The sequence below is a fragment of the Phyllostomus discolor genome, chromosome 2 (assembly GCF_004126475.2).
Source record: "Phyllostomus discolor isolate MPI-MPIP mPhyDis1 chromosome 2, mPhyDis1.pri.v3, whole genome shotgun sequence".
Lineage (NCBI taxonomy): Eukaryota > Metazoa > Chordata > Mammalia > Chiroptera > Phyllostomidae > Phyllostomus > Phyllostomus discolor.
In genome coordinates this window covers 141,923,417-141,943,917 of record NC_040904.2, presented here as the reverse complement: position 1 = coordinate 141,943,917, position 20,501 = coordinate 141,923,417, and the positions used below count along the sequence as shown (strand labels likewise).

Genomic DNA, 20,501 nt, shown 5'->3' with positions numbered 1-20,501 from the left:
TGTGGCTTGATTCTTGCTTTCTTAGTCATAAATATGCATATATGTATGTATTTGTACATACATGCATAGATATGCATTACATACATGTGGATAGGCTTGTATTTTATTCAGTATATACACTCTACATATACATGTTTGCATGAATGTGTGTGCATGTGTGTGCGATTGCTACTTAGTGGTAGTAAGTGATGAAGACTGCCTGTCTGACTCCAGGGCTTTGTCTGTTCAGTTGTTTATTTAGTACAACACACTATATTTGTATAACTGACCTTCAAAAATGTTTTTAATGTTGATGCACATACACATGCTGGGAAATTTACTTTGATTTTGCTAAAGAGAAGTAGCTTATGTCTTTCTATGACTGTATACTAATTTCAAAATGAATCTGCCCCTCAGTGCTAGATGTGGGGCACTGAGAATGGATATTTAAAAAGACCCTTGAAATACAAATGCCTTTAAACTATTTTAGTGAAAAATTACATTTTAATGCTTCATTGGTTAATTTAATGCATCATTTATTTTAGTTTCTCATGATTTTTTATGGAAATATTATTATTCAAATGTTTCAGATGGCTGCCTTTTTTTAAAAAAAAATATTTTTATAGAGAGGGGAAGGAAAGAAGAGAGGGAGAGAAACATCAATGTGTGGTTGTGTCTTGCACATCCCCTACTGGGGACCTGGCCCACAACCCGGGCATGTGCCTGACTGGGAATCGAACCAGCAACCCTTTGGTTTGCAGGCCACACTCAATCCACTGAGCTACACCAATCAGGGCTGCCTTTTCTAATTCTAAGTTAATATATTGGCTACAGCATTTGATACTTCTGTTTTAAGATTTTCAAGAAAAAAGTAAGTTATGAATCCATTGATGATGAGAATTATATGTATTCCATAAATATATTCCAAGTACACAGAGTTATTATTGTCTCCCAACTAAAGTTGCTGGTTATAGAAATAAGTGAAGACTCAAATGTGTGGTTGTATCCTGTAGGTGTTTCATGGATTTGTGTGTTGATTACTGAAAAAAATTGTCCATTCTCATCTATATAACATGTTCTTTCCTAAAAAGAAAATACCATTCTACAATAAGGAAAAACAAAAATACATATTAAATAAACCACTGTGATTTTATTGAATAGGTTGGTTTATTTGCTTGCTTATTTCTTTTTTTTAATTTTATTTTAATCATTGTTCAAGTACAGTTTTCTCCCTTTTACTCCCATTCCAGCCCACCCACTCAACCCTCCCCACCTCCCTCCTATTACCACCCTCCCCCTAGCTTTTGTCCATGTGTCCTTTAAATTTCAGGGAAGAATGGGAAGGGTTTACAGGAACACATTTATTTCTTTTTAGCTATTAGAATACATTTAGAGCTGTTTGAAAATCCACACAGCATTAAATACTGATTTTTTCTTTTTACACATTTTTATAGACCCCTTGAAATTATTGACAAAGTAATTTAACCTTAATATTTAAGAAATGCTTTACTGTGTTAAAGGAACTTACTCGTATATTCCTGCTGTTTTGCTATTTCCTGAGCAAAGCCAGCTTCCCCTGCCTCAGGCTATTGAGCTTCCAGTTCTCTCTGCCTGGGAGACCCTTACATAGCTGTCTTCCTTGGTTTCCTCTGATCTCTACTTTCCAGAGTGGCCTTTCCTGACCGTCCAACCTAAAACCTCTCCTGCCTGCTTTCTGCTTAATTCTCTTAAGCCTTACCTATCTATATTTTTTCTTTATAGCCTTTATTACTTACTACCTGCAGTTTTTCATCAATTCCATGAGGATAAGGACCTTGTAAGCTATATTCATCTCTGTTAACAGTGCCTATCCTATTGGAGATGCTCAAATTTTTTTAAGTAAAATAAAAAAAATAGATGATAGGTAGCTACAGAGATAGATATATATATTCATATGTACAGATAATATATACCTATAGGTACAAATACAGCTATGTAGATATATTGAGCTTCTGTTGAATGAATGCAGGAGGCAAGTTGAAAACCAAAAGATTTAGGCATCTGACAACCCCACCCACTTGAAGCCAACTAATGATAAAATAATATCACACCATGCTTCTAAACAAATAAATGTCTTTTTTTTCTCAGAAGTAGTCAAACTAAAGTATAATATGCTATAGATATTTTAGCTTGGAACAATAAAAATAAGTTATTTAAAACCATAAATAGTAAACTTTAAGATAAATTCTATTTGCAACAAATAATTTAAGGGCATAGCCTCATGCCGATATTTGAATTTGCTTTAAATAAATAGAGACCAGGTTGGCAAGGGAATTCACATGAACCGTTTGCTGAGTTTTATTGGTCAGCTACTCATCAGCAGACAAATACATTCAGTCCCCAGACATTTGAACTTGCTCATTTCTTTGTGTAGACATGGTATGAATTGATAAAGATCTCCTTATTGCATCAGGATAAAGGAACAAAAGAGGCATATTGAATATCACCAAATTCGTAAGGTGAAATTATTGCTTCCTTGTTCAAGTACTATTGCAGAAATACATGGTTACTTTTGTCATCTCAAATATGTCTCCATGAAAAAATGTGTCAGAAACCTGCAGAAAAACAACACACTCTTTGTTGACAAGCCACTGAATTTCTTTTCTGTGAAGTTATTAGTGTTCTGCTAGCCCTGTCAGAGCTTATCATATAGTTCTTAACTCTAATAGAAAAATATACTTTAAACATAATTTTCTCATATTATTGTTCTTCTTCTACAATTTTAAGTATAAATGCTGTAATATAATGTATGTTTCTAGCCAGCCAAATGCTTTAGAGGTTCAAAATCCAAATACACAGAATTAAACTAATATGGACAGAACTGACAGCTATTCAGAGTTTTTCCAGAGAAAAAAATTAGAGCATACAAGTTTATTTTGGATATTTTAAGCTCCATGAGAGTAAAATCCATGTGTGTACTGTGAGCCTTTCTATCCATAGCAGATAGAAGTGGTACATAATAGAATCAATACATCTTTATTACATTAAAAATACTGCTATATTAAGGATCTCCCCTCAAAAAATAAAAGAATTTTAATGCAGTGTTAGATATTTAGGTATCGTTACTGAATGGTTAATGGTGCAGTCTTATTTTTGGTCAAAAATGTGCTTGATTTTCTTAATATGGTATTGGAAGGCAATGAAATATAGACGCATGATAATTGTGTAGTTGGGTGAAGATTTTATGCTTTCCTTTAAGTAAAAACTACTTTACCTCTGACCTTGTCTCAAGAGCAATAGAGTAGTTGAAATGGGAATAAGAAATAAAAAAATGTATGTAGGGGTTCCTGCCATTCAGCATGAAATAATAACAGTAATAGACTTTTCTAAGATTGTTATTTCAGAAGACTCATTTATATTAACAATAGCCACACAAATATTTCCTTTTGCTCTCTGTTGTAGTTGGAATACTACTTTCTTATTCAGGAAGCTGCACAAGATATATTTGGCTTCTGAAGTCCTACATGGTAGTAGAATACTCTCTCATTTCTAGGTAATTTCTACTAATGCAAATATCAATTATGCTTTCAAACCTTTCAATATCTCACCCATGTGTGTTATGGGCAGTGCAGATTGGTTTTGTTTTATAGCCTTTGTTAATGCATTTGCAGATTGCATTGAAAAAGTCTGAGAAAATTACTCCATACATCAGCATCGACAGTGCAAATTGTTTTTGTTCTTTTCTAATCTATACACAGTGCTAGTCTACTATATTGTACAAATCAGGATAAAAAGTGACTAATGTTGTTTCTGGAAAGTTGTAGAATAGGAACAAATATATTTTTTGAATGCTTCTCAAAACTGAGCAAGAAAAAGAGTAAATAAAATGGAATATGAAACCAGACATACACTGCCCTCTTCCTACCATCCAAATTCAGGAACATCTGCAACTTCTGACTTGATTAATTCAGTGTCACTTGTAAAATTAGTGAAATTAAAATACTTTCCATGCATGTAATGCTATTCTCTAGCTAATGGACCTTGAATGAAGTTTTATTTATGTAGATGTACTAAGTGTAAACATTGAAGATTATAGGGTAATTGCGGGTTGGTTAATTAATTATAGCTATAATATATTTCTTTAAAAAGTACTAAGGTAACATTTTGCAAGTAAAAATAATTTTATAGCCAACTGTGTTATCCAAATAATGCTCTTCCTCTATACTCAGCCATGTGCAAAACAGTAACCTTAACTGGACATTACAAGGTTTCTAACCATTGTTTAGTATAAATTCTAATACATGCAGTGCCATTGCATTTAGCATTCACGTCAAGCCTGCTTTCACAGCCTACATTTACTTTTCTTTTTCCTCTTGGGTCTAGCTTGTCAGTGCCATACAGAACAAACTACAGGAAACTTTGATTTTAAATCAGGCAATGTCTTTCTCTTCAATCTGTTATGAATTTCAATATTAAAAACACTTCCATGAAAGAAGCAAAAAAAGTTATAATTTAATATACTTTTAAAAATGTGCCTTAGCATATTTTGTTAGACTTTATCCCAATATTTTGCAGTGCCAAGTGAAATAGAACATTACCTAGTTACAGGAACATTACCAAAGTGCTTCACTATATTGATCTGTGCTCAGTGTGTGAGGTCTTTCACATTAACTGGTTTTCATGGCACTTGCTGCTTTTTAATAAAGGAATGTGAAGGCTATGTGACATAGAAACAGCCTCTTAAGGTCATGGGTAATCTGCTAGAGTTTATCAGAACATTCTGGGGAATTGTATATTTTTGGCTTCAATATCCCTAATTCACCAAGTCAGTCAGCTCTTTCTCCCTGTTAAGTGGCCATCGTGTTAGTTCCCTGTCATATACTTTCATGTTAAACATATCACATGATTAATTAACCATGGCTCTTTCCCTTAAAACATGAAAGTGAATGAGTCATAATGGGTAAGAGTCTAAGGTATGAGGGGTACCAGTTCTCCACCCGGGGGAAAGAAAAAGTGGGATATTATAGAATAAGAATAATCTGCTATTGGAATCCTGCCCTAGTCTGTGCCCATACATGGCAAGTATGTTCTGTACCCCTTTCCTTTCTATTGAGGGTCACAATATTTATATAATTATGTAAGTTTCATATAAAGCTTTATGAAAATAGGTTAGAAATCTAAATAAATGTCATGGGAAATAATTGAAAATTATTTCCATGTCCTATATATTAACTAAACACCTTATAGGATTCAAGTAATATTTTCATATGCACATAAAAACAAGGAGCACAGATAGTTAGCATTAAGTCTGTCTATGAGTAATTGTAGCTCCCTCATTCAACTGTACCACAAGATTTGGAAGGTAGACTTTTAGTGACACATGTACAGAAAGGAGACTGACTGGGTTCTTCAAGAGTTTAATTCAACAAACATTTGTTTAAAATCCCATATACTAGGCAGTGTACTAGGTTCTGTGAGTCTCTTGGAGACCTTCCATTTTCATGGGGTTAAACAACAAAAACAGACTTTAACACAATGTACTAAGTGTTGTGATAGAGGTATGAATTAGAATTTTATGGTCAGGAACCTTTACTTCTACTTCTTTTTATTCCACACATTTTCAAGAAGAGTACTATAAAAACTGAAAACATTTGTTGAGATTTGCATGATGAGAGAGATGGAACTGTGGTTTCACTTGGGGCCACCTCTATTGTATTGACAATAAGACTGTGATTTGTATTCAGTTAGACAAAGGACTGTGCTTTCCATCAACTTCTCTCATCAAGTTCACTACTCTTAACATAGTTAGCATTGAAATGATTTCATTATGTTGACATTATAGTTCATGTTATGATTGTTAGTAAAATTAGAAATCCATATGGTAGATATTACGCAGTCTCCATTAAAGTCTGTTAAAGTGAATGATTATATGACTTTTCTGATTTTCCCCTCTACCAAGGATATAGAAGTGACTATAATAAAAAAGTTTCTTTTCAAAGATGACATGACCTTAAACTATAACTAAAGAGGCAATTACAATGTAGGGGATTTTATGGCAAATAATTCAATAATACCACTAAGAAATCATAAAAATTAACTTGCTATACCATGTAATTTCAAAAGAACTTTACTTTCAAATTAAAGGTTGGTTTTCTCAGTTGACCTTTCTATCACAAGGCCAAAAACTTCAGCCCTTTATAGCCCCTGCCTCCAAGGCAGGAATCATAGATTCCTACCTCCAAGGAAATTTGTTCTAAAGAATTAGTCCCAAGGAATCAATCTTGATTGTATTCTTTTTGTCAGTGAAAATTAGTTGCCATTCGCATTAAACACTTAAAGGATCAAAGAACAGAACACTGAAAAAAATAGCTCACACCTGTTATTGCCCCATTTAAGCTGCTGATATTCTATTCATTGTATCATTTCATGGGTGAAATGAGAGTCAATTTCAAACACAGGTAAAAGGGTGTCAAATTTTTTAATGAAGTTTTATTGAAATCTCTCCCAAATCTCTTAAGCTAGAGTACCCAACTACTTTCTCTACTGAAAAATTCAGTATGGCAGCTATACATTCCCATATAATTTGATTGATATTCTCCATTTCATTCAAATATATTTAAGTTTTTAAAACATCTTTGAATTGTTTGCAAAAACTGTTAATTTAGAATTTTATAGGATTACATTTATGGTCACTTTAAGAAAAGGAATTATTTTTTTCAGAATTAGGTGGCTGTTCCTTACTTATGGCAAGCATCTTTTAGTAGCCTTTCCTCTGTGGTCTTTCCTATTTGTTCTTTTGTTTTCATCCACTGATGGGAGAATCTAGAGACTAGCATTCTGAAACTATGACTTTGTACATGTTCACCTTCAGAATGAAAATCACATTCTGTTCTTTGAAATTCTTACCATTTCCATCCCCCATGCTCCTAAATCTAAGAAGGAACTTTTAAAATATGTTTTCTCCAAAGCAGTTTGCTTTTACTTCTAGAACTTTTAGAATAAAAGAAGTGCTGTCCATTTAAAGAGTTAAGAGCAGGCTGTTTGAATTAACATGGACGTCTGTGTTTTGAAGTCATCACATAGCATCTTTTGGGCATCCCCCTGAGATGACTGTTTTCACTTAGATATTCACTGAAATTTTGTTGACTTTAATTAAGAAAAAATGAATCTCAGCCCTGGCTGGCGTAGCTCAGTGGATTGAGCACGGGCTGGGAACCAAAGTGTCCCAGGTTCGATTCCCAGCCAGGGTACATTCCTGGGTTGCAGGCCATAACCCCCAGCAACCACACATTGATGTTTCTCTCCGTCTCTCTCTCTCTCTCTCTCTCTCTCTCTATCTATCTATCTCCCTCCCTTCCCTCCCTAAAAAAAAATAAATAAAATCTTAAAAAAAAAAAAAAAAAGAAAAAATGAATCTCCAGACTTCCATGGCCGTACAATTGTCTTTTCAGCCTAATATAATTTTACATGAACTATGTAGATGTTTGGACTTAAAAATAGCATGACAGATGTTTTATGCTTCTTATAAATATATCCTGAAGGTAATCCCAGAATAGTAAATCCTCTTGTATAGATGATACTATTATGCTGATTTGGGAATATTTGCTTAATATAGGAATAATGACATTCTTTTAAAAGTTCCAGGAATACTGATGAATTTTTAAAAGGTTGCATGTTGAACATTCCTTGAGAAGGCTTCTAATTTTAAGCTTTTTTGTTCCTTGAAGATTAGATATATTAAATTACTCTTAGAAATCAAAGATACCTCAGTAAATATGTTCTTTTCCCTTAGGTTAGTATTGTTACCCCATTTACATATAAAGCAATTAAGATGCACAAAACTTATTTGAATTTCTTTAGGTGATACAAACCTACAAAGTAGTAGAAGAATGTCTAGAAAATAGGTATTCTACCTTATTAAACTCAGTTCAAACAACAGAGACTTTGTTACACAGGTAAAACAGGGTTCAGACACAGACACAGCTGAATCTAGATCCCAGTTTCAACATTTACAATATTAACTCTGAAGAAATTGAGAACTGAGTTCACTTATATGTAAATAGAGATTAAACACCTACATCACTACATCCTCATGAAGTTGAATGCGATAAATATATGCAATCTGCTGAATTCAGTTTATTAAGGAGCAGTTCTAATTTTTTTAAATCATGCTGCCGCTTCAAAACCAGGCATTTAATTCCCCATAGTGAGTCTTGGAAGAGGACAGTTTTTATGTGAATGTGAAGGTCCGGTACCCCTATGTACAAGTCAGTGTTGATCTTTGTATCTGTATACTCTTTTTATTTACCAGTAAGAAAGAGAGATAATGTCTTGAGAATAAAGATAACATAAGAAATTTCTTAGTTTCTATTTTATCTCTACATTGTTCCATAAATAGATGTTAAATAGAGGAAACTGGAGGCCACTTTTTCTAGGCTGTTTTGGTCTGGCCCTGAGCTTCCAGCTGGATACCTTCCCATGGTGCTAAACTGAACAAAATGCAGCAAGGCACTAACAGTGAACCAATCAGCATAGAACTATAAAGATCTCATGCCATATTCCAACGTCCCACTTACTTGTTCAGTGACACTTTGCTGGGCTTGAATTTGCAGCTAAACAAGGCATAAATAATTTTCTCTTCTTGCTTCCCCACTCTCTCTACCCAGCCAAAAAAAAAACCTGGGAAAGCTGAGTCAGCTTATTTTCATTTCTTGTCATTTTTACCAACAACCTCTGTCCTGTTAGGAAATGTACAGTTTCTACTGCTACCTTGGAGCCCCTTTAAATGTATTAGTTTGGCTTCTCCTTTCTATAAACTCAGAAATTATTCAAGTATCTGTTATCCAAATATTGTCCATAGTCTCTAATTGTTGGAGTACTGGAATCTATATAGAAATCAAAACCCTTTGAAAATAGTCTGGTCTTTAGTGCTCTATCTTTGTGTGCCCTCCTTTTTGTTTCTTAACCTTTGCTGCCCACCGAGACACTAATTCTACCACCACTCACACTCCAATATTCTCATAGGAATATTATCACACATAGTCTTGATTTGAACACAGAATTATAAGAAACATTGCGCTCTGTTCTGACAAAGCTAGAAAAAGTGGTCCCTGCTCACCTCTGCAATAAATCAGACTGAAATGGCAAGCTTACTTTAGGTTACAGTTTCAGATGCCTTTACGGATGAATGACTAGAACTTCCTAGGTTTCAACAACAACATCAACAACAACAACAACAAAGTGGTTTATGCTTAGGGAAATCGGATGATGAGAAGTAAAGCAGGGGCTTCACAGGAGTCCCTGGATCATCCAACCATGCTTGATGGCCAGAAAGTCATTTTGGATAGCTGCCAATCAATACTCCCTTTGTTTTCCTGAGCTAAAAGTATATTCTGCCCATCTCCATGGACAGATGAGCACATTCGAAGTACTGTCTATTGTGGGAAAACACAAATTACAGAGCACAGCCTCCTCTAGTTGTCAATTTAAAATCATCATAGATGTATCCAGGAAACATAATGAGATCATGCTAAGTGAGGGCTAAATCATGTGTTATGGGACATAAGTACTAGACCACCTTGTAGGAGAGCAAACACATGAGGAAGCCAGCGTTGATGGCCATGGACTTTATGGAGGTGTCAGCAACTATGCCTGGTGGGTCCAAATTAAATTCCATGAACTCAGTTCATGGCACCTATATGGATTCTGTGAGTTTCTTCAACTTTCTCTTCTCTAAGATGGGAAGTGCTCATTCTCTAACATTGTAGTAAGAGAACATTTACATAAATTTCTGACATTTTATGGCTTCTTTTGAGTGCTCTTCAGTATTGTTCACTTGGGGACGCCAGATGTAGATGCAGGGAGTGTGTACAGTCATTTTGATAGTAATAAGAAGAACAGATAAAGATTTCTACAACTGAAAGCCTGTATCAGTAGTACACATAATTGTCACTTTTTACATACCAAAACCATAAATCACCATTTGCATTCTCTCTTCTATATTAATGTTCCTTTCAATGGGATTTATTTTTCATTACTTGAATCAATGCATTGCTCTTTTATTCATCTTTTCTGTTTTTTCCCATTTCTCTTCATTTAAAATTCATATCAGGCTATTCTCTTCTATAATAATGTTCACAGTTGCCCATTTTAATAAACAGAACCATTACAGAAATACTAAGAGCTGGAAGGCACCTTAGAGACTCAACTGTTCCCAGTCTCTCATTTCACAGCTGACAAATTGAGGTCAAAATAGATTAAATGATTTGCCTAAAGTCATATGCTTTATAGAGGCACAGGCCTATTTAGGATTATATGACACTAAATTTTACTTTTGTCAATATATAATATTATTCACTCAATATTCATTTGCATGGCAGGCACTATTCTAGGGGCTGGAGGCTAGTAAGAGGCCTCTATAGGCACAACATCGCCTCTGTCATGAATGTCTCTGTAGGGTTCTTCTCTTTCAGGTGCGCTCACTGTGACTTTCTGTTATACCTTTTTATTTTAATAGTTTTATTTTTCACGCTTTGATAGTGTCCTTATCTTCACTTAGTCCCAATTAACTTCCTCAAGCTTTTCATTTAATTCCCTTCAGCCTTTTCAAGGTACAAACTGGTACTCCTGATTTAGTGCTATTCTGTCTCAATAACTGCCACCCCATTCTAAAAAAATTATTTCGAGTATAATGAAAGTGTTAAACATGGTTGAACCCAATATGTGATTATTGTAACACCAACTGTTCACAAATGTTTTAATATGTTTTGACTTGGATAAGAAAGTGTCAAAACAGAAAAATGAGTATACCCTTCCTTCATTCTGTCCCCTTTTTCTTCCATCTTGGTTGGTAAATATTTGCTTCTATCCTAGTGAGGACAGGCCAGAGGACTTACACCTCCTAAATGGCTGTCAATGGTTATACACAAAAGAGAAAAAATAGAAGAAAATTTTGCCTTAATTATGAGGCACAATCTTCTGGCCTTCCACCTTTCTATCAGGAAATTCTATATTCTGTATTACTGCCTTTCTGCCAGCACCAGCACAAGTACCTGCAGTGATGGCATTGATTCATGGAACATTTGTTTGTTTATTCTGTTACTTGATTAATCATTTTTCTTTTACTGCCTGATACTCTCCCATAGTCTTCCAGATAAATGTCATTATCTTTTATAGTTATAGGCAGAATGAAACAATCTTGTGCTTAATGAACAAAATAAAAATAGCCACAGTTCAATCTAATGTTTTGTAGAGATACTAAAAAATGGCAGTTTATTTTTAATTAAAAAATAATTTTATAGTCTCTTTTTTGGTAATGTTTGTTTTGCTATTTCAAACTCATAAAAAGTTGCAAATTAATATGTTTTTATATGCCCTTTACCTAGATTAACCAATAGTTTACATTTTGTCCTATATCATTCTCTCTCTCATGAAATATATATATAATGTATTACAAAATACACATAATATACGTTATGTATTATGTATTAAGTATATTATATATATGTGTGTGTATACACAATTCATGTATTTTCCCAAACCATTTGAGAATAAGTTGGTGACATGATGTGCCGTATCCTAAATACTTTACAAAGTACGGTTATCAAACACAGGGGATTTACCATAGATATATTACCATTTTATAATTCATAGTCCCTAATCAAATTTCATGTATTATCACAATACTCTCATTAATGGCTAATTATTTCTTCCTATTGGTCCAGGATCTAATCTACAATCATGGGATGCATTTAGTTACCATGCAATGCTTTATTATTTTTGTTTAAAAGCTTACATTCAGTCACTAATGACCTACATAGTGTCTCATTTTAGTATAACCTCTGCTTGCTGACTTCTCTTCCAAGAATAAGAATGTAAGCCAAAAGCTGTCTAAAAAAATCCCTTAGGATTAGTGATTTCTGTGCTAAGAAAATGGCACGTCAATTTTGTAACTATGTTCTAACCACAAGTTTTGGCATTTCAGTAGGAGGAAGTATAGGAAAGAAGAACCTGGCATTTATCCACACTTTGTAGTTTTGAAATTTAAAATTTGGAAGAGGGACTCTGTGGCCATTTCAGTCTGCTGAGGCTAACAGAATAGTGTCTACAAAGAGGCATGTTGCAAGGATTCACAGTGCACAATTTAAATCCAACCCTAAAGAAATGTTTCCCCCGCAAAAAATGACAAGAAAAGTCAGATTTGTAGTGTGCCGTGTTTTGTTTATTCTGTAAACAGAATTATGATCAGGACTACGAGCTCGCAGCAGTTCGATTTCTGGGCACTGCTGAGCAGCAGTGAGCCTTCAGTCTCGGCCACTCGTCTTTCTTCTCCATGTCAGGTCTTCTTCTAAAACTGGATTAAAAGAATGTGAAACAGTCATCAGCTTTATTGACTATGAATGCATAGGATTTGTTTTGTGAAAAATACACAAACCTACCTAAACAGGCTCATTAAAAAAATAATTATATAAACATGCAGAGTACCAAGTCTCAATACCAGGACTTTGCCTGAGTCAGACCTACCAATACCCATTACATTACTGAAAAGCCAGAGAGATGATGGAAGGTGCGGAGTCATGCTGTGCTATTTTCACTTTTTTCTTCTAAAATAAAGAGAGATGTCTATATGCGCAAGAAACAGAAATAAGCTACCAGGAAAACACTAGACACATCTATATTCAACACATAGATTAAAAATAAAATCATTGTTTGTGCCCTACAGAGCAGGCTTGCTCATTCATCCTTGTGATAGATATGCATGCAAAACCAAATTGAAATCAAATCCCTGCAGACGGCTCATAAGTCACAAAAACTGTTTAATCCTTTCACTGCATCCCTTAGGGAAGCCGGCCCCTTGGTAAGTAATAACATACCATATACAGAATGTCAAGGGTTCTCTTAGTTTTTTAGTAGAACGCCTTCATTTTCTCTAATGGGTTTTTCCCCCATAGTTCTCATAAAGAGCTCTCTGTCACTCTGTTACCTTAATATCTACATCTACAGAATTTCATCATAGTTTTTGTGTTTGTTTTAAATGTCAATAGAGTGAAACTATATTAAAAATCTTACCTAAAATTGATTGGGGCTCAAAGTCCTGTTTTAAAAGGCAGCCAGACAAATCTAAGTACCTTTTTACATTGCTCTTCCTAATGAATTTTACTAGAAAACAGTTGTGTTTCAAGCAAAAATTAAAGTGAAAGCAGACCTTGGAGGCATAACCATTGAACAGATGCAGTACACACAGCTTTGGAACTACCGCTGTCACTTCAGATCTTTTCCGCTGAGTACCTATATAAGCCAATTGCCGGAGCTGCTGGCAGATAGTATTTTTGTTGTTCTGTTAAAGACAGACATTGTAAGAACTCTTAAAACAGAGTAACATGCCCATTATGAATCTATTTTTATATATTTCATTCCTTCTTGGTTTTCATTCTTCCTAAATTTTTGAAGAGTAAAAATAATGAGAATTTATATAAAAAGGTACTTGTCTCTAACACTGAAATTTTCTATTTGTGAGTTGCTGACTTGTCAAGCCAAATCAGAAATCCTTGACATCTTTATTATATTAAAGCAATTCCTGATATGGACTCTTGAAGAGGACTTAATTTTCTTATCCTATAAACTGAACATTGTATTATTTCTACAATAATGTGAGATTTTCTCCTTACCCCTGATGGGCTTATTCTATATAGTATATACAATATATACAGTATAATCTACTATCTGCCTAGATTGATCAATTAATCTATCTAGCTATTCTGGCTATCTATATGCTAACTAGTATAGGATTGTATCAGAACACTGATTTGACTCTGAAAATAGGCAAATATGTATAATATATAGAAGTGATCCTAACTTTAGTGAAAACATATAATCAAAAGTAACATGATATGTATAATGTTGATTTAAATAATCATACTGAATCTCAATATAGCACCAGGCATTACACTAATAATTGTATGATTCTTCTTTAATGAATATGATAATACAATATGTTGCGCGTGGGTCACCGGCCAGCAGTGACCACGGAAGGCTGTGGGTGGCTCGCCGAAAAACACACGAGAAACAAACACACATGCACAGAGACAAACTAGTTTCTGTGGGGAAGTAGGGACGAAATGGCCACCCCCCCTAGTGGGGGGCGCCCTGATTTACTGTCCATACCTGCTTTTATTGGGCTCATTTTGCATAATAATTCAGGTAAAGTACAGTACTTATCAGGGGGAAGTAAGGAACTATAGAAAACAAGGAACTCTGCTGGTCTGTTGAGTGGGGGTCAAAGAGCTGTAAGACTTTGAGGAACCAACTTCCTCCTTGGACCCTTCTCATTCAACTGAGAGCATTCTAAACAAAGCAGGTTTCACAGTAATTTACATTTTCTTTCTTAGGCCTGATCACCCAGGGAATCCGCTCTTTTCAGCACAGAGCTGCACCACCCTGTCATTGTTTCAGGCTTAGCATGGGAACTAAGGCAATAAGGAGATTTCTCCCAGACATGAGAACTCAGGCTTTGTCAAAGCCGAGGAGTGAGGGTCCGTCACCCTCTTTTGCTGCAGCCTCCCAAATCCTTCTTTTGGGGGGCCTCCCAAAGTGATCGTGCCTGGCTTAGGTCGTTCCCCTCTTGGGGAATCTTACCCGTCTTTGGCTAACCGACCAAGCTTTTTGGGGTTCAGCAGCAGAAGCAGCATTCCTGCCAGGGAGATAAGCTTTTGTCTCCTTGCGGGCTTACGGTTCCAAGGGCGTTCCCTTGGCCTTAGCCTAGGCAGGGGTTTCAGCTTCTGATACCAGTCAGGGCGGTTCCCAACAATATTCTCTAACAATGTCTGCCTAGGTTATTATCACTTGTTTTCAAACTGAAAAACTAGTGTCGAAGCATAATTAACTTTTCAGAAAATCAGTGTATAAACTCACAGAATCTTGATCTCTAGCTCTTCAACATTAAATTCCTATCTATCTATGTATCATGTTGTATTATATTTGGATATATGCATTGCAAGACTTTCAAGAGTAGAAATATTAAATCATAAACTTTATTATAGATGACAGTCTGAAATACTTGATTCTGAACTATGTGTATTGTATGTTTCCTTTTTAGAAAATAAAAAGAATCTGAGAGAAAACAGAGACCAAAATACCCCAGAATTTCTGACATAACAGTAAGTACTTTAATGACATAATAATTATACAATTAAAAGAGCTTACAAAATTCTTTTACAGGAAAGTTTACCTTTCTACTTTCTAAGATAATAAATTAACATACTAAGCAATACAGCCTTCTACACCTCATTTCAATTTACTGGAGTAAACTGAAAATCACTTTGGCTATAATCCTCTTAGACAAGAGCTAAGGTAATCCTTATGATACATCTATGTGGCAGAAAACATTTGTGTCGATTCTATCATGTCTTTTAACTAGTATCACATCATTTTAAGTTCTAAAGAAGAAAAAATATAATAAAAGTTAATCAGAGGGCCACACATTTTTTGTATGTGGTACAGAATTTATTCATTTTGAACAAAATGTCAAACAGAATCAATATGCTTGATGTGTTTATAGGCATGAACCAAGACTTATAAAACAAAGGCAACTAGCTACAGGCTTATAGTTTACAGCGACATCTCATCAGTACATTTCCTTCCATCTCCTCACAACTAACTCGGACATCTTTTATAACATAGTTATTACTTGATAGCAATAATTATTTCCCTAAATATGTTGTTATTGAACAAAATTAAATGCATTCTTGATATCCTTTTTATGGTAAAATTGGTAATATTATAATAATTTCCTAGATGTAAACATTATATATTTTGAATATGTGAACACCAAAATAACTTTTGAAAAGGTGGAAAAGCGAAATCCACATTGATGACCCATTTTATATCACATTTAATGCCATGGTTATTTTGAAATGAGTTTGCGAATGCAATTCTCCAAAATTTAAAACAAATGTTAATAATATAAAATGTAGTGAGTTAACAAAATGATATATGTAAATGGAAAGGATTGTGATATAAAAAATTCATAATTTTTCTAGAATATATACACTTACATAATAAAATTTTCTAGCTTCCAAAAAACTTTAATGTATAAATCACAATTTAATTTAAAGAAACATAATTGATCAAGGTTATAATGTCACAATTTCATTTCAGTAATTAAACATAACTAATTGAGGTTATAAAGATATAAATATAATTCACCTTACATCCATCATTTTTACATTTGAGAGGAGCTGTAAGAGAAGGCTGTTTCTTCACTTCCCTGCATAAGGACTGATCATGTCCAGCTTCATGTTGCATGAAGCACTCCACCTCACTCTGCACTGTGGTTATGATGGCCACACACTTTACATCTGAGATTTATGAGGTCCAAAATTTTCAAAAGGTCTTTCTTCATTTGAAAAGTAAACTCCAAGTATGTGAAACACTGTTTTGAAGTGACAGAGCGGGTTATGAAATGAGTTTACATAGTTCTGGGTGTAAGAAAGATAATTTAAGAATCAGATTTTTTCTATGATAAAAAGAAACTCTGCCAATTTAAATAAATTGCAAAATATGAAATAAATGAGCAATATTTTACTGACCAGAGACAGTCAAGTAAGTCATTCCAGCAAAGCATAAACATTTGCTTTACTGGAACACCTAGCAATTGTCCCACAAGAAGACAAGACTCTCTGAAGTTTTGTTTTTCTATACATAATTCCACATTTAAACATAATTCCAGTTCTTTACATTACTCATAAAAAGGTTTATTTTTTTAATAACAGAATATTAAACTCTTTATACAAGAGCCAAATAATACCTATACTACCACCTCATAATTCCTTAGTATCTTATTATATTTCACTGTGAAAAGCCATCAGTGACTATTTTTCTGATCTAATTTATCTTATTTGGTCTATTATTCAGATATGACGCATAAGTTATGTGACTCAAATTGTAATTTTCATAATTATATAGGAATTTTATTTAGTATGGAAAACTTTGTAGGGAACTCATTCCAGCAATAAGATCTGCTCCTGAAAATAATAGTAGAGAAAATAATGTGCATGTTTTCCATAAAGAAATCATGGCTTTTCTTGGTACATTTGTGGTTTTTCCTTTCAGGTTTTGTCTTTCATTTAAGAACTACATACTAAATCACACATAAATAACTGTAAGGCAAAATGACTCCTAATTCAAGCCCAAATAATAAAAAGTATAATTTATTCTTTAAAACTTTTATAAACTGTTTATGAATAGAAATACACTTTTATAAACTGTTTATGAATAGAAATACTCTGAATTAAAATGATACTGTCAACATATGTGTCATTAGATATGTCTTGACCATCAAAGAGTTCATAGGTTCGAGGTGTCAGTATGTAGAATAAAGCATAATATAAGGTGAACACATTGGGTAATATAGTGACTTTTTTCTAGTCTTACTATAGAAAATGTTCCTGTGTTGTATGCCCATAAATAATAAATGAGTTTTTACTATTTGTATTTGAATCAAACTTATAAATGAAAGATTTTTAATATAAAAAGCCAGAAAAATATCTATAATTTTCTCTCAAAGTGTGTAGCTTATAAATGATTGGGTAATTGATTAAAATATTACCAAAGATCTTTAACACACATTGAACTTATTTCACAAAAAGTTTTGTGCTTAAGAAAAGAAAAACAACTATATGAAATTATATTTTAAAATAATTTTTCTCTCAATTGCTGAACACTCAGTGGAACTTTCAAGAACTCCATTGGGTTGTCTCTCTATAGACTCTGAATACAATAGGTAATAATTACAAAAAGGATGCATTAAAAAAATATTCAGAAGCTCAGTCATGCTTCTTGGAAACTATTCATATTATCCTAGATTTACTAAACTTCTTTAAATACTGATGGAGGTTGATGTTCTCACTCAAAGCATGATTAGTATTAACAATCTTGCTTTCCCGGCACACCAAATAGAACAAGAATTATTCAAATAAGAAAGGTCCTAATGGAAAGTGGATTTTAACTAAGAAACCATTGTGTGGTTTATTAGGGAATAAATATTATTTTCAAATTCCCATCAGAAGTTTAATTTAGGAACTATAACTTCTGGCCAAGATGGAGGCATAGGTAGATACACTTTGCCTCCTTACATAACCAAAAGAAGGACAACAACAAATTTAAAAACAAAAAACAACCAGTACTGACAGAAATTTGAACTGTATCGAAGTCCAGCAACTAAGGAGTCAAAGAAGAAACATTCATCCAGATAGGTAGGAGGGACAGAGACAGACAGTTGGGGCGGAGAGGACTCGAGGTAAAGCAGGGGCTGGAGGATGGGGTGGTCCTACATTTGCATACAGATAAACCAGGAGGAACAACTGGGAATGAGATAGGCTGCACCACCCAGGGTTCCAGCACAGGGAAATAAAGCCTCAAAATCTCTGTCCAGAAGAATCTGGGGGGGGTGGGGGGGAGGTGCCAGGAGGAACTCCCAGCCTCACAGGAAAGTTTATTGGAGAGACCCATAGAGTCTTAGAACGTACACAAACCTGCCCACCCTGGAATCAGCACCAGAAGGGCCCAGTTTGCTTTTAGGTACTGGAGGAAGTAACTAAAAGCCACCCAAGAGCTGAACAAGAGGTTTTGTTCCCTCTCAGACCCCTCCCCCACATATGGCACCACAAAGCAGTGATGTTGGTTGCCTCGCCCTGGTGAATCCCTAAGGCTCTGCCCCTTACTATGCAACAGGTGAGCCGAGACCAAAAAAAAAATATGGCCCAAATGAAAAGACAAACCAAAGCTCCAGAAAAAATACAACTAAGCAATGAAAAAATAGCCAACCCAGCAGATGCAGAATTCAAAACAGTGGTAATCAGGATGCTCACAGAAAATAGTTGAATATGGTCACAAAATAGAGGAAAAGGTGAAACATGAAAAGTGAAGTAAAGGTAAATTTACACAGAACCAAGAGTGAAGGGAAGGAAACCAGGACTCAGATCAGTGGTTTGGAGCAGAAGGAAGAAATAAACATTCAACCAGAAGAGAATGAAGAAACAAGAATTCAAAAATATGAGGAGAAGCTTAGGAAAGTCCAGGACAGCTTTCAACATTTCAGGATCTGAATCATAGGGGTGCCAGAAGGAGAAGAGCAAGAAATTGAAAATTTATTTGAACAAATAATGAAGGAAAACTTCCCTAAGCTGGCAAAGGAAATAGACTTCCAGGAAGTCCAGGAAGCTGAGAGAGTCCCAAAGAAATTGGACTCAAGGATGCATACATCAAGGCACATCATAATTACATTAACCAAGATTAAAGATAAGGAGAGACTCTTAAAAGCAGCAAGAGAAAAGGAGACAGTTACCTACAAAGAATTTCCCATAAGACTAGCAGCTGATTTCTCAAAAGAAACCTTGCAGGCAAGAAGGGGATGGAAAAGAGTATTTGAAGGCATGAAAGGCAAGGACCTACATCCAAGATGACTCTATCCAGCAAAAGTGTCATTTAGAATGGAAGGGCAGATAAAGAGCTTCCCAGATAAGGTCAAGTTAAAGGAGTTCATCATCACCAAGCCCTTATTAAATGAAATGTTAAAGGGACTTATCTAAGAAAAAGATGATCAAAGATATGAACAGTACAATGACAACAAACTCAACTATCAACAACTGAACCTAAAGAAACAAAAACAAACTAAGCAAACAACTAGAACAGGAACAGATTCATAGAAATAAAGATCACATGGAGTGTTACCAGCAGGTAGGGAGTGGGGAAAGAGTCAGGGAAAAGGTACAGGGAATAAGAAGCACAAATGGAATGTACAAAATAGACAGGGAAGGTTAAGAATAGTGTGGGAAATGGAGAAGCCAAAGCACTTATATGTATGACCCATGGACATGAACTAAAGTGGGAGAAGGATAGTGGGAGGGGGATACAGGGTGGAGAGGAAAAAATGGGACAATGGTAACAGCATAATCAATCAAATATATTTAAAATGGAGAAGTGTAAAAATAAGAAGTTTAATTTAATCAATAAGTCTTTGTAATTTAAATGTAAAGTTGTGTGTATGTGCAATAGTAGCATACAGCTAGGAAAAATATAGCTATCTTGTCTAATAGTCTCATTTTACAGACGTTACTTCCTTTAATATCCTTTTTCGTAGGACACATAAGTCATTTCTTCCAGCTCAATAGCTGGTGGCGAAATAAAAAAAATTCTGAGTTAATTATCTATTGTCTATTTGTGCTATCTGCCATGTTAACTGAAAGTGCTTATATAAAAAAATAAGTGTCTGGAAATTGGTTCAAGACACCTCTTAAAATTTGAACTTCCTATATTATTATGGTTTTATAGATGATGAAAATGAGAACTGAAAGCTTTATAAAGTTAGCCTAATTGGTAAATGGCAAAGCTACCACTTGACTTCAGCTCTGTTTGATGAGCCCTTCCTTTCTAAGTAATCACTCTTAACTAAACCCACTACATCTGGTGAAGGCAAGGGATAGATCATTCTCCTGTATGGATGATGGCATGGTGGGAGAAGATGGACATAATGAATATATCACTTT

General features: G+C 34.6%; 1 protein-coding gene across 5 annotated transcripts in view; it reads left to right on the top strand.

Annotated features, from left to right (window-relative positions):
• The window catches only part of SYT1 (synaptotagmin 1), a 533,021-nt gene that overhangs the window by 160,201 nt on the left and 352,319 nt on the right, over positions 1-20,501 (top strand). For 4 of the 5 annotated variants that reach the window (XM_028532572.2, XM_028532565.2, XM_028532571.2 and 1 more), the window contains one exon: positions 15,053-15,113. The exons of the other annotated variant lie outside the window; for it this stretch is intronic. The gene's annotated coding sequence lies outside the window, so the exon portion shown is untranslated. The remainder of the gene's footprint in view (positions 1-15,052; positions 15,114-20,501) is intronic. 5 annotated transcript variants of the gene reach the window in all.